At 42.0% G+C, this 12630-nt stretch overlaps 1 protein-coding gene across 1 annotated transcript in view; it reads left to right on the top strand.

The window, feature by feature from the left end:
• Positions 1-12630, top strand: part of LOC137652463 (DET1 homolog) — a 110284-nt gene that overhangs the window by 35424 nt on the left and 62230 nt on the right. The window lies entirely within an intron of this gene.

Here is a 12630-nt window from a genome sequence, read left to right as displayed (position 1 = left end):
ATTCACACCCAGGGGGGTGGGTAGAGACCAGCATTACATGTTTACATTATTATGAGCTAAGTATTTGTATTTCATTTTAGCAGTTATTCAAATAACAAACATAAAATAAATAAGTACCTGGTAAGGAAGTCGACTTGAACAATTACTCTGCCTTTTTAAGTACGTCTTCCTTACGGAGCCTCGCGATCCTCTTAGGACGCTGAGCGACCCCTAGGATCTGAAGTATCAAGGGTTTGCAACCCATACAACAGGACCTCATCAAAACCTCTAATCTAGGCGCTTCTCAAGAAATGACTTTGACCACCCGCCAAATCAAGTAGGATGCGAAAGGCTTCTTAGCCTTCCGGACAACCAAAAACAATAATAAAACATTTCAAGAGAAAGATTAAAAAGGTTATGGAATTAGGGAATTGTAGTGGTTGAGCCCTCACCCACTACTGCACTCGTTGCTACGAATGGTCCCAGAGTGTAGCAGTTCTCGTAAAGAGACTGGACATTCTTAAGATAAAAAGACGCGAACACTGATTTGCTTTTCCAATAGGTTGCGTCGATTATACTTTGCAGAGATCTATTTTGTTTAAAGGCCACGGAAGTTGCGACAGCTCTAACTTCGTGTGTCCTTACCTCAGCAAAGCTTGGTCTTCCTCATTCAGATGGGAATGAGCTTCTCGTATTAACAGTCTGATAAAATAGGATAAAGCATTCTTTGACATAGGCAAAGATGGATTCTTAACTGAACACCATAAAGCTTCAGACGGGCCTCGTAAAGGTTTTTAAATAGAACTTAAGAGCTCTTACAGGACATAAAACTCTTTCTAGTTCATTTCCAACCATACGATAAGTTGGAATATCGAACGATATTGGTCAAGGCCGGAGAAGGCAGCTCGTGTTTGGCAAGAAAACCAAGTTGTAGAACATGTAGCCGTTTCGGATGAGAATCCGATGTTCTTGCTGAAGGCATGAATCTCACTGACTCTTTAGCTGTGGCTAAGCATACCAGGAAAAGAGTCTTTAAGGTGAGATCTTTCAGGGAGGCTGATTGTAGCGATTCGAACCTGGTCTGACATAAGGAATCTTAGTACCACGTCTAAATTCCAACCAGGTGTAACCAAACGACGCTCCTTCGTGGTCTCAAAAGACTTAAGGAGGTCCTGTAGATCTTTATTGTTGGAAAGATCTAAGCCTCTGTGACGGAAGACTGATGCCAACATGCTTCTGTAACCATTGATAGTGGGAGCTGAAAGAGATCGTTCTTTCCTCAGATATAAGAGAAAGTCAGCTATTTGAGTTACAGAGGTACTGGTCGAGGATACGGATACTGACTTGCACCAGTTTCGGAAGATTTTCCACTTCGATTGGTAGACTCTAAGGGTGGATGTTCTCCTTGCTCTAGCAATCGCTCTGGCTGCCTCCTTCGAAAAGCCTCTAGCTCTCGAGAGTCTTTCGATAGTCTGAAGGCAATCAGACGAAGAGCGTGGAGGCCTTGGTGTACCTTCTTTACGCGTGGCTGACGTAGAAGGTCCACCCTTAGGGGAAGTATTCTGGGAACGTCTACTAGCCATCGAAGTACCTCGGTGAACCATTCTCTCGCGGGCCAGAGGGAAGCAACTAGCGTCAACCTTGTCCCTTCGTGAGAGGCGAACTTCTGCAGTACCTTGTTGACAATCTTGAACGGAGGGAATGCATATAGATCTAGATGTGACCAATCTAGTAGAAAGGCATCTATATGAACTGCTGCTGGGTCCGGGATTGGTGAGCAAAATATTGGGAGCCTCTTGGTCATCGAGGTTGCGAAGAGATCTTTGGTTGGCTGGCCCCAGGTGGCCTAAAGTCTCTTGCATACATCCTTGTGGAGGGTCCATTCTGTTGGAATTATTTGTACCTTCCGACTGAGACAATCTGCCATGACATTCAAGTTGCCTTGGATGAACCTCGTTACTAGTGATCTGTCTAGACCTTTTGACCAGGTGAGGAGGTCCCTTGCGATCTCGTACAATGTCAGAGAGTAGGTCCCTCCTTGCTTGGAGATGTACGCCAAAGCCGTGGTGTTGTCCGAGTTCACCTCCACCACTTTGCCTTGAAGGAGAGACCTGAAGCTTTTCCAGGTCAGACGTACTGCCAGTAGCTCCTTGCAGTTGAAATGCATTGTCCTTTGACTAGAGTTCCATAATCCCGAGCATTCCCTACCGTCTAATGTCGCACCCCAGCCTACGTCCGATGCGTCCGAGAAGAGAACGTGGTTGGGAGTCTGAACAGTCAGGGGAAGACCCTCTCTAAGGTTGATATAGTCCTTTCACCAAGTCAGACAAGACTTTATCTTTCCGGAAACCGGGATCGAGACCGCTTCTAGCGTCTTGTCCTTTTTCCAGTGAAAAGCTAGATGGTATAGAAGAGGACGGAGGTGTAGTCTTCCTAGTGACACAAATTGATCCACGGATGACAGTGTCCCTACCAGACTCATCCACAGCCTGACAGGGCAGCGTTTCTTCTTCAGCATCTTCTGGATGGATAGCAGGGCTGGGGGCTGATCGTCTTGTTCAGCAACGTCCTCATCAGAGGGTTCCTCATCCGAAACTGATGAGGAAACGGCAACGGAGTGGGCAACGTCTGACTCGCTGAATCCGGTCGCACTGGTGGATGCGTGACGGAGCCGGACGCAATATCATGGCACTGCTGCACAGTCTGTGAACTGTCAACAACCATGGGTGCGCGAGGAAGTACAGCGTCAACCCGAAACTGTCTAGACTGTCTGGGTTGTGCAGTCAACACCCTACCGGGTTGCTGAGGTTGACGCACTGCGTCACAACAAGTCACCTCTGCTGGTTGTTGAACGTCCTGAACGTCAAAAACCACCTCCGAGCGTCGCTTAACGTCAACGTGCGACTGGCAACCCACACTGGGTCGCATCGGTGGAGGAATCACCTCAACTGGCAGACGCGAGTAGGTTACCTCAGAGTCAACAGGGCGCACAACCGACCGGTTGGAAGGTTGTTGGCCAGAAGGAGGAACCACCTCAACTGGCAGACGCGAGTAGGTTACCTCAGCGTCAACATGGCGCACAACCGACCGGTTGGAAGGTTGTTGGCCAGAAGGTTCTTCTCCGCATTTAAGTCCTCTATCAAGGACGCAAGCTTGGACTGCATGGCTTGCAGCAAAGCCCATTTAGGGTCTACGGGAGCAGGTGTGGCAACAGACGGGGTTAGCGACTGAGGCGGAACCGTTTACCATCCCTGAAAGCCTAGTTATGTGTGACATAATAGTACAGCAAAACTTCAAAGGCTTGACAAAAGCTGAGAAGTTGTCCTGTAAACAACTTGGAGCGTCTCCTGGCTAGGGGCCAGGGCGAGTCTACCAGAAATGAGAAGTCTATCTGGGCAGAGGCATGAACTCCCAAGCCGAGAACTTCTCTCGTGTCCTATCAGACTCTCGCTCTATAAGCCAGTTTAAAAGAAGGGAAATCAAAGGCTGTATCCCTAAAACTCCTCCTGGTGCAAAAACCAGTCGCCTAGCAAACGTAACGCTCTCTAGGAGAGCGAGAGAGCACTAGCTTAAAAACAATGGCTTCGAAGTAGCTAGGCCTAGTGTAAGTTCTGACGTTTAGGCGAATGAGGAGCAGCAGTTACAAGATCCGGACGAAGATCCTTAAAAAATAATCATGATTTAATTAAAGTCCATAGGAGGCTAAGCAGCTTAAAGCTCCTCTCCAAATGACAGAGTTCTCAAGGGAATATCAGTAGGAGGGAGAACAGCACTTTCTCATCTACAGGAACCTTGTCCGATAAAAGCTAGGTTATTTCAGTGAGTCTCTCACTGGTGCATTAGTAGCAGACCAGAAGGCAACGTCATGTAACTGCTTGACAGTCTGTGAACTGTCAACAACTGAACTGTCAACCACAACAGGTGCGTGAGGACATACAGTGTTCACTCGAGACTGCTTTGACTGTCTATACTGAGCAGTCAAAACAACTCTAGAATGCGGAGGTTGACGCACAGCGTCAAAACAAATCAACTTAGACTGTTGTTGTACCTCGCGAACGTCAACGGAAGGTTCCGTGCGTTACTGAACGTCAACATGCGGCTGGCAGGGTACACTGGAACGCATGGGTGGCGGGACTCTCTCAGCTGGAGTGCGGCAGAAGGTCGCCTCAGCGTCCACAGGACGCACAACCGTGTTGGTTGTAGGCTAGAGGTTGGTGCAGTGTCAACCTTCTCCGCACGAAAGTCCCGCATCAATGACGTTAACTGAGACTTCATGGTCTGCAGCAAAGACCACTTAGGGTCTACAGGAGCAGGTGCGGCAACAGACGGTGTGACTGCCTGATGCGGTACCGCTTTGCCTCTCTTAGGAGGTGAGCAGTCGTCGGAAGACTGCAGCGAGTCCGAACTGACCCAGTGGCTACAACTGGGCCGTTGGACTTGCGCGGAAGGGACCGACTTGCGCTTAATAAGCTGCGAAACCTTGGTCCATGGTTTCTTACGAGAAACCTCTTCCGCAGACGAGAAATAAATGGGCTCTCTCGTCTTTGTGTGGGTGGGGCGATCTTGGGTAGATACGCCCGAAACCACGGAGGGAAACGTCTGTTCCTTGATCAAGGCCTGACGAACCCATAAGTCGTTCGACATTACTTCTCCCCTGGGCTTGGGAGCTTGCAAGAGGTCCCGGACTAGGTGAACGACAGGCACGAACAGACGAACCCTCGGATGCAACACTGTAACACTTTGCGCATATCACTTTATCACTTTGATTTTCTGTTTTGCACTTATTTCACTGAAATCGAAACTTTTACAGATTTCTACCTGAAACACGCAATTCTATCCTTCATTAAAAGGTAGTAATTGCGAAATCAGTCGTATAATGCAGCTCATTAATACAGGGGGTCCTCGGGTTACGACGCTGATCCGTTCTTAAGACGCGGTGTAACCCGAATTTCCGTGTAAGTCGGAACACCATAAATATACGTACTGTACTGTACTGTAAAGTATTACTGTATACTGTACTATAATAAAATGTATCAAATGACATAAAAACAATATTAGAAAAAGAGAAAACAATTCCTTACCACAAGAATTAAAGTAAATATCAATAAAAAAAGAAAACAATTCCTTACCACATGAATTAAAGTAAATATCAATAAAAAAAAGAAAACAATTCCTTACCACATGAATTAAAGTAAATATCAATAAAAAAAAAGAAAACAATTCCTTACCACATGAATTAAAGTAAATATCAATAAAAAAAGAAAACAATTCCTTACCACATGAATTAAAGTAAATATCAATAAAAAAAAAAGAAAACAATTCCTTACCACATGAATTAAAGTAAATATCAATAAAAAAAGAAAACAATTCCTTACCACATGAATTAAAGTAAATATCAATAAAAAAAAAGAAAACAATTCCTTACCACATGAATTAAAGTAAATATCAACGCTTCAAACAACCTTTTAGCCTTCTCTTGAATAACCATTAAGCTCACTGGAATACGCCGTTGATTTTGATCTTCCAACCAAAGCACTAATAACCTTTCCATTTCGATAATTAAACCACTACGCTGTTTCGTTATCACTGTTGCTTTCATTGGAGCAGATCCTTTTACGTGTTCAACAATGCGCTCCTTATCTTTAAGGATAGTAGCCACGGTTGAACGGCTAAGGCCAAGCGATCGGCCAATGTTCGTTGGCGTTTCACCGTTTTTAGACCGCTTAATAATGTCTAATTTCACTTCCATGGTGATGGCCTTCCTTTTCTTCGATGCACTACCATCAGAAGAATCTGCCTTGCGCTTTGGAGCCATAATGAAGGGCAAAAAGTTCAAAAAAACGATCAAACACGTGAGAGAAAGAACAGGCAATCACAACCAAAAATGGCGTATGAGTGGAACTGAGCGACGCCGTCTTCCTCGCCCACAACCACCGCAAAGCGTATTCATCCACCGCGCGCTAGAAACTAGTTCGCAATTGTTTACGTCGCTTACGACGCTAACGGTGTAAGACGGAACGACGCTTAATATTATTTTTATATTTTTATGGGGCGCGTTCGTAACGGCGAAACCGCGTAAGTCGGGACCGTCGTAACCCGAGGACCTACTGTACTAGCAAAAAACAGAAAACATATATAAAGATAAAAAATTCAGTGGCTGGGAAAGAGACTAAACACTAGTTCAAATAAACTACAGTACGTTTACAATCTCTCACCGCACATAGCCTGGGGACAAGAATAAAACCCTAGAAACGTTTTACCTTCTTCCCCGTACAGCGACTAGGGAGGAGAGTAACACGAGAACAACGTTACCCGCTTGAACGGAACGTTTTCTCTCCTCTCTCTCCCTCCGTCTCTATCTCTCTCTCTCTCTTTCTCTCTTGATTTCGCACCTAAGAGAAGAGCCCAATTATATATCGTCAAAATAACATGTTATTTGACTAAAGGAAAAAACTGAAAGGTTTTCCAAATAAAAAGTTCCTTTAATTTAGAATTTAAAACATTTAAGCTAAGAAAGAATGAACGAAACGTCAGAATCGATTTACTCTTACTGCAAAGTGAAACCGTGATACACTCTCTCTCTATCGTAACGATAGAGCGCATGTTGAACGTCCTGAACGTCAACAACTGCGTAGTCTAAAAAACTAAACGTTAGTTCATCTTTGAAAACAGTACGAAGACTATCAAAGAAATTCTTTCATAAAACATTAAATTTAAAAAGTTTTAAATTCTTTAAAGGCTAAATACGATATAACGGGCTCAACGTTGATTAACTTCGGTTCCAAGTTAGGACCGCCTACTATCAGGAAAGGTCGCATATAACAAAACATAAAAATTTATTTTTATATGTTTATAATAAATGGAAAGTTAATCGAAGAGGCCTAATAAAGGCGGAGAGATATAAAATATATAGATCTATAACGTGTTAAGCAAAATTACTAAAAACCTAAACACACTTCCGTCTAAGGGAAGGGTCGGCCATTTAAAAGTGAAAGAGAGTCCATACTCTCTTTGTCACCATAATTAAATCTATCCAAAACGAGTTCAAGTTTTGAGATGAAGATAAAACACCTGCATAGCGAAAGCTCAAAACTAGAATAGTGTACTTCACCAAATAGTTGTGAAAACAAATCCAGTTAGTAACAGCGTATTAGTAGGTCTTGCCGGTAGCCCGACAGAGAGAAAATTGGTTCTTTGTTTACTTGGAGTACTAAGTACCTGCTCGACAGATGGCGCTGTTGATGTACACCCCCACCTGCATAGCGATCGCTGGCGTATTTTGACCGTAGGTTTTTCTGTCGAGCAACAGAGTTGCAGCTTATATGATCACCGGCTAAGTTTAATATTGAAAATTGAAAATTACAATTCTCATGCTTACTACCACTTTACTTACTTACTTTTATTTTTAGGGGTTTATTTCTAGCCCTCCATCAGACACTAAGAGTCTGTTCAGGCAGGCCTTGGTATGTGAAAAAATAATTTCTTTCCAGTTAATATTTTGCTCTGTATCTTTTCAGTTATTCGCTAGCATTTGTATCTTCTCAAATACTTATCTGAATTCTACACATTCAGAAACAAACCGTCTGTTCGAAAATTATGACTTGAAATTACACTACATCTCACAACTAATGTTATGCACATCATTATACCGTATGTAATACTTACGTCTAGAAGACCAAGTGAATAGCTGGCAAAATGAAGGAGGGCGAACAAGAATATTGGAGCCAAAACCATAGTTATGGGAGCTGTGTACATGAAAATGATGGAGTAGAGGAGATAGTGAGCGGAGTCCTCCATTAACAGCTGGGAAAAAAACTCTCGGGAGAACTGGACTGTAGGAATTCTTTGATGGAGTCTTAAGGCTGATGTGGCCGCATTACTCATAAGAACTTTTTGATAGCTACTGACTGGATTCCTGAAAAAAAAAATGTAGACATACAGTTGACTTGAGAAAACAATCAAAATTTGTTTGATCTAATGTACTATATTATAAATGCTATATACTGTATGTCCAATAAGTGAAAATTTTTCAAATACTATAACAGTAATAAACCACTTTAACGCCAAAGATTTAAGAAAACTTTTCACTGAAAATTCACTTAGGAGAATTTTGTTTACATACAGTAATGTACATGCTTAATAACTTATTGAAAAAATATCATTAAAGTACAGTACTTTTCATCTTACAAACCCCACTTTTTTTTTAGCAATTACAATCCAAGGTATTATGAGTACTACCTAAAATTTTCAGGACAAATTAACAAGTTTTAAGTAAATTGCATTCATGTAGGAACAAGGGACATTTACATATTTCCTGATACAATATATGAGGCAGATCTAAATGATAAAAACGTGGATGACAGTACTGTGAATCTGTGACTGCTTATTGTATTGATGATGATTATGCTTATCAACATTGGTGCTAAGATTCCAAAACCCTGTGCTAGGGGTCTTGTTTGTGGAGCAATTCGTAAGTGTTGGCTTAGGGATAAGACTGCTGAGAATATAAAGTTGGAATAAAAAGGTTGAAAAAGCAGAAAGGACCTATCCTAAATACCACTGCAAACAAGGATCTGTGATGTGGTGGTGTTGATTTATGGAGTGGCTGACCAGGGCACAAAGTATGTCGGGATTCAGCATATCACACTTGGTATTCCCGGGAAGGTCAAAGAAAAGGTTTTACAAGTAAGGCAGAAGGAATGACAGGGGAAGATCAAAGGAGCCTTACAAGGAAGACAGCATGTAGTTGAAATGTAAGCTATGATACGTGTCAGAAGTTTAAGTAGTGGGAAATACAGTATATTGCTTACATTGACCTTGGAAAAAAAACATAATATAATCAGACAATGATATAGGGAGGAATGTGATGATGATGTATGAAACATAAGGCTATAAGATTAGAGTGAGCAGAAAATATTTGAATGGAAGAAAAACTTGTTAGATAGATGTTGATGACAGAGAAGCAAGTTTGGTGTTATTGTGAGTTTAATACAGTATCCAGTACTATATTCTATGAATGAAGTGATGCAAGAGGTCATGGAAAGGACCAATGTAGGAGCATTAATTTAACATTCTGAAACAACAAACAAGCTTCATTTGCAGACTAGGTAATAAAAATCTGTCAAGCTATGGTTTGGGAATGGCAAGATCAATTATATTCTGTGCTTATATAAGATACATTACTGAAGATAAATCAATAATTAATGTGAAGCTAAAATAAACAGATGCTGTCGATCGCTTACCCAAATATAGGAATTAAATAAGAAATGCAGAAAACTAATGTGAGAGCCCGAGTTGCCCATAGTGCTGTGTCCACCTTATGCTCCATTACGTGGGATTTTAACGCTTCCATCCCGCTGCCCCGGGGCGGTTGCTCTGCCGATGGCTGTTCTTGAGTCTGGTCATTGTCTTGTTGCTCCTGCGACATTGTTACAACCAATCCTAAGGTATTTCTGAAAAAACAAAAAATTTTGTATAAGTTACAAGTTACAGATCAATCAATTGAAAGCTGTCAGAAATCTTGAATGGCATTACTGAATCTGATACAGTATGAAATCACCACAGAAAAATAATATACAGTAATGGAAACTTTCGTCAAAAACCATAACAGCAATTATAAAAATCATAACAAGAAGGCAAAGCCTATACAGCACCACCAATACAGAGGTGCAAGACCAAATATCCTGGAAAACCATATCTCTTATGTGCCCTCAGATTGACAGATGATAAGCACAAGGTAAAAGGGGGACATCTGATTTGAAGATGCATTTCTTCTTCTGACTGTAGTCCAGAGATAACATGGTCATTCAGGTGAGCTCCACACCACTCTTTCTACACATCTTGAGAACAGTTGCATGTCCAGTGGCAGAGAGTAGAGGTGCCCGTGTGGAGTGACCTTCTCAAGCAAGGAAATGTGGCCGTGAAAACTGACAGTGCCGAGCTGGGATTTCTGTCTTGAACAGAAACGGTCGCTCAAAGACAGAGATGGTTGCGCAAACTCTTTGATCTTCCCAATGCGATCGTCTGACAGAAAGACTCGCTGCCGCTTGCGCAAACTCTTTGATCTTACCAATGCAATCATCTGATAGAAAGACTCGCTGCTGCTTGCACAAACTCTTTGATCTTCCCAATGCGATCGTTTGACAGAAAGACTCGCTGCTGCTTGCACAAACTCTTTGATCTTCCCAATGCGATCGTCTGACAGAAAGACTCGCTGCTGCTGTTTCTATCACAATACCCAAGTACATCAACCTATACTTTGGTGTGAGGATTACTTAATTAATCACAGTACCCAAGTCTTGATAAAACATGAGAAATCAATCTCGATCCTGTAGCAACTACCTAATCAAGGTGGCAAGGATCAGCCAATCATCGAGATTCATTAAAAGCTGTATCTTTCGCAAGAGGGACCAAACTGCCACCAAGATGAACACACGAGTGAACACCATACTTTAGAGGGAGAAGCAAAGGTACTTTTGAGCAGACTGGTGCACAGATACTTGAAAGTGCATTTTTTGGGTCCACCGAAAGCATGAAGTCTCCCTTTCTAATGGAACTAAAAAAATGCACCGTTTCCCTCATGAACTTTGTATCACACAAACTTGTTCAGACGAGATAAGTTGACAACTGGTCTCCAGGCCCTGAGTGGACTTCTCTGCTGGGAAGAGTCGACTCTAAAAGCCTGGAGACACTTCTCGAATGACCGAGTTCATTCTTCTCCAACATCCCTTCTACCTTTGTCCGTAAGGCCAGGGCTTTTGACGATGTTGGAGGACTGGACTCTATCAGTACGTGAGACAGTGGAGGAGGCTGACAGTCATGAAAGGGAAAAAAGTAACCAGCTCAAAGGATGCTCATAACTCACAGTTCGATCCTGTGTTTCTGACATGTTGCCTAATGGCAAGAAAAGTATCCCCTTAATCACAGCAGTAAGAGAAGTGAAACGCCAGCATCAGAGTTTCCCTTTACCTCTCTTCCTCCGGCCAGCCCCTTCCCGTATGGACCAGGTTGGGTGGCTTGAAAAGGCTGTGCATACACAGGTTCCTTTCTGGAAGAAGTTGTTGGCAGTTCTGATTGTGGTCTAGAAAAAGCGGTGGGGGTCTTCCTTGCACTCGATCACATAGGAATGGACGAGGGTTTGGCTGAAGATCCCTTTAAAGACCAAATCCCTTGAAGAAGACTACATGCTGGATCAGGGAGCTCTGTGAAGCAGTCCTCTATTTCTCTAATGTCACCTACATGCGACTCCTCGGAAGAAGAAATATAACTGGCCACCCCGATGAGTTCTTCACCATCACAGCTACCTCTAAGCACTCTTGTTTTGCAAACAAGTAATCTGTATGAGCTGCAGCTTAAATAAGAGACGTGCTTCCGACAGGTGGAGGCGCGGGATTCTCAGTCTCCCTTACATCCTATAATTAACTACCTATTTAACAAATTCCAAAGCCGTTCCAGCTCCGCTAAAGACATATTTCCCACCTAAAAGGATGAAGTTTGTATTTGAATCGGATCAAATAGGCAAGACATGCATACCTCTTCTAAGCCATAGTTTGATACTTTTAATTTCTAGCCAAATAAATGAACCATATTTTTATCCTATTCGCTATCTTGTGTTTTATGCATTTCTGACCATGATTATTGGGGGCAAACCACCTGTTCATGAGTATTTGGACCCTCTTACATAAAGACAATTATGGGGAATCCTAGTGGGAAACCAGGGTTTTTTGGGGTGGGGAAATGCCAAAAAGCAAGTGATTTGCAGCAATAATAATGGTCAGAAATGCAAAATAAACACTAGATAACCAGTTGGAAAAATATATGGTTAATGTAAGTGGCTGAAAATTAAAGTATCAAATTTATCTAAGATTCACTTCACGTCCTTCTAAAAGCTTTTGCTTCGCTCATGGAAAAAAAAAAAAAAAAATGGCAAGCTCCATATGTACTGGCAAGTGGTAATATTGAGCTGTGCTTATAATTCCTATGGCTCATTATTTCGGGGTTATTTCATAATTTTATACTTTCACACGGGTAACAATAACTATACACTGAACGGAAAGTGTCTCCATCCTAATTTAATATTCAACATAGATAAAATTACACTAAATTTCGAAATAGATTGTACTTCCCTAAGTTCCCTCTTGGAGACGTCTTCACTTCATGTGATGGTGGTTTAACTAAAACTGAAGGGAACGGTAGAAAATAAATGGATGTTGTAGAAAAACATCTGGGAACTTGTGCATAAATATTTGGTGGAAGATCTTAATTGGTTAAAAAAGCCAGGTAATGATTACACCATAAAAAAATCAGAAAAGGTGACTAAAGCGAATCCAAGCAAGAAGTTATTATGTCCCAGTCCCTATTAAACATATAGAGAAAAATACCATACTAGCCAGCACTCGTCCATTTCTTATAGCGAATTTCAGTTTTGCTAGTAATTAAAGTACTGTATCATATACTAACACTGGACATGTTCTAAGCCAGTTTAGGTACAGGAAAGTTTGCCACATGAAGTATGGACCCAGCATCCTGGGATGAACTATATTCAATTTGTTTTAATGAGACGTATTTGTACCGACTCGCAGTAGTGCCCTTTTAGCTCGGAAAAAGTTTCCTGCTCGCTGATTAGTTAGAATTATCTTGTCTAACCAATCA

This window comes from Palaemon carinicauda, chromosome 13 (assembly GCF_036898095.1).
Source record: "Palaemon carinicauda isolate YSFRI2023 chromosome 13, ASM3689809v2, whole genome shotgun sequence".
Lineage (NCBI taxonomy): Eukaryota > Metazoa > Arthropoda > Malacostraca > Decapoda > Palaemonidae > Palaemon > Palaemon carinicauda.
This window is presented reverse-complemented; position numbering and strand designations above follow the sequence as displayed.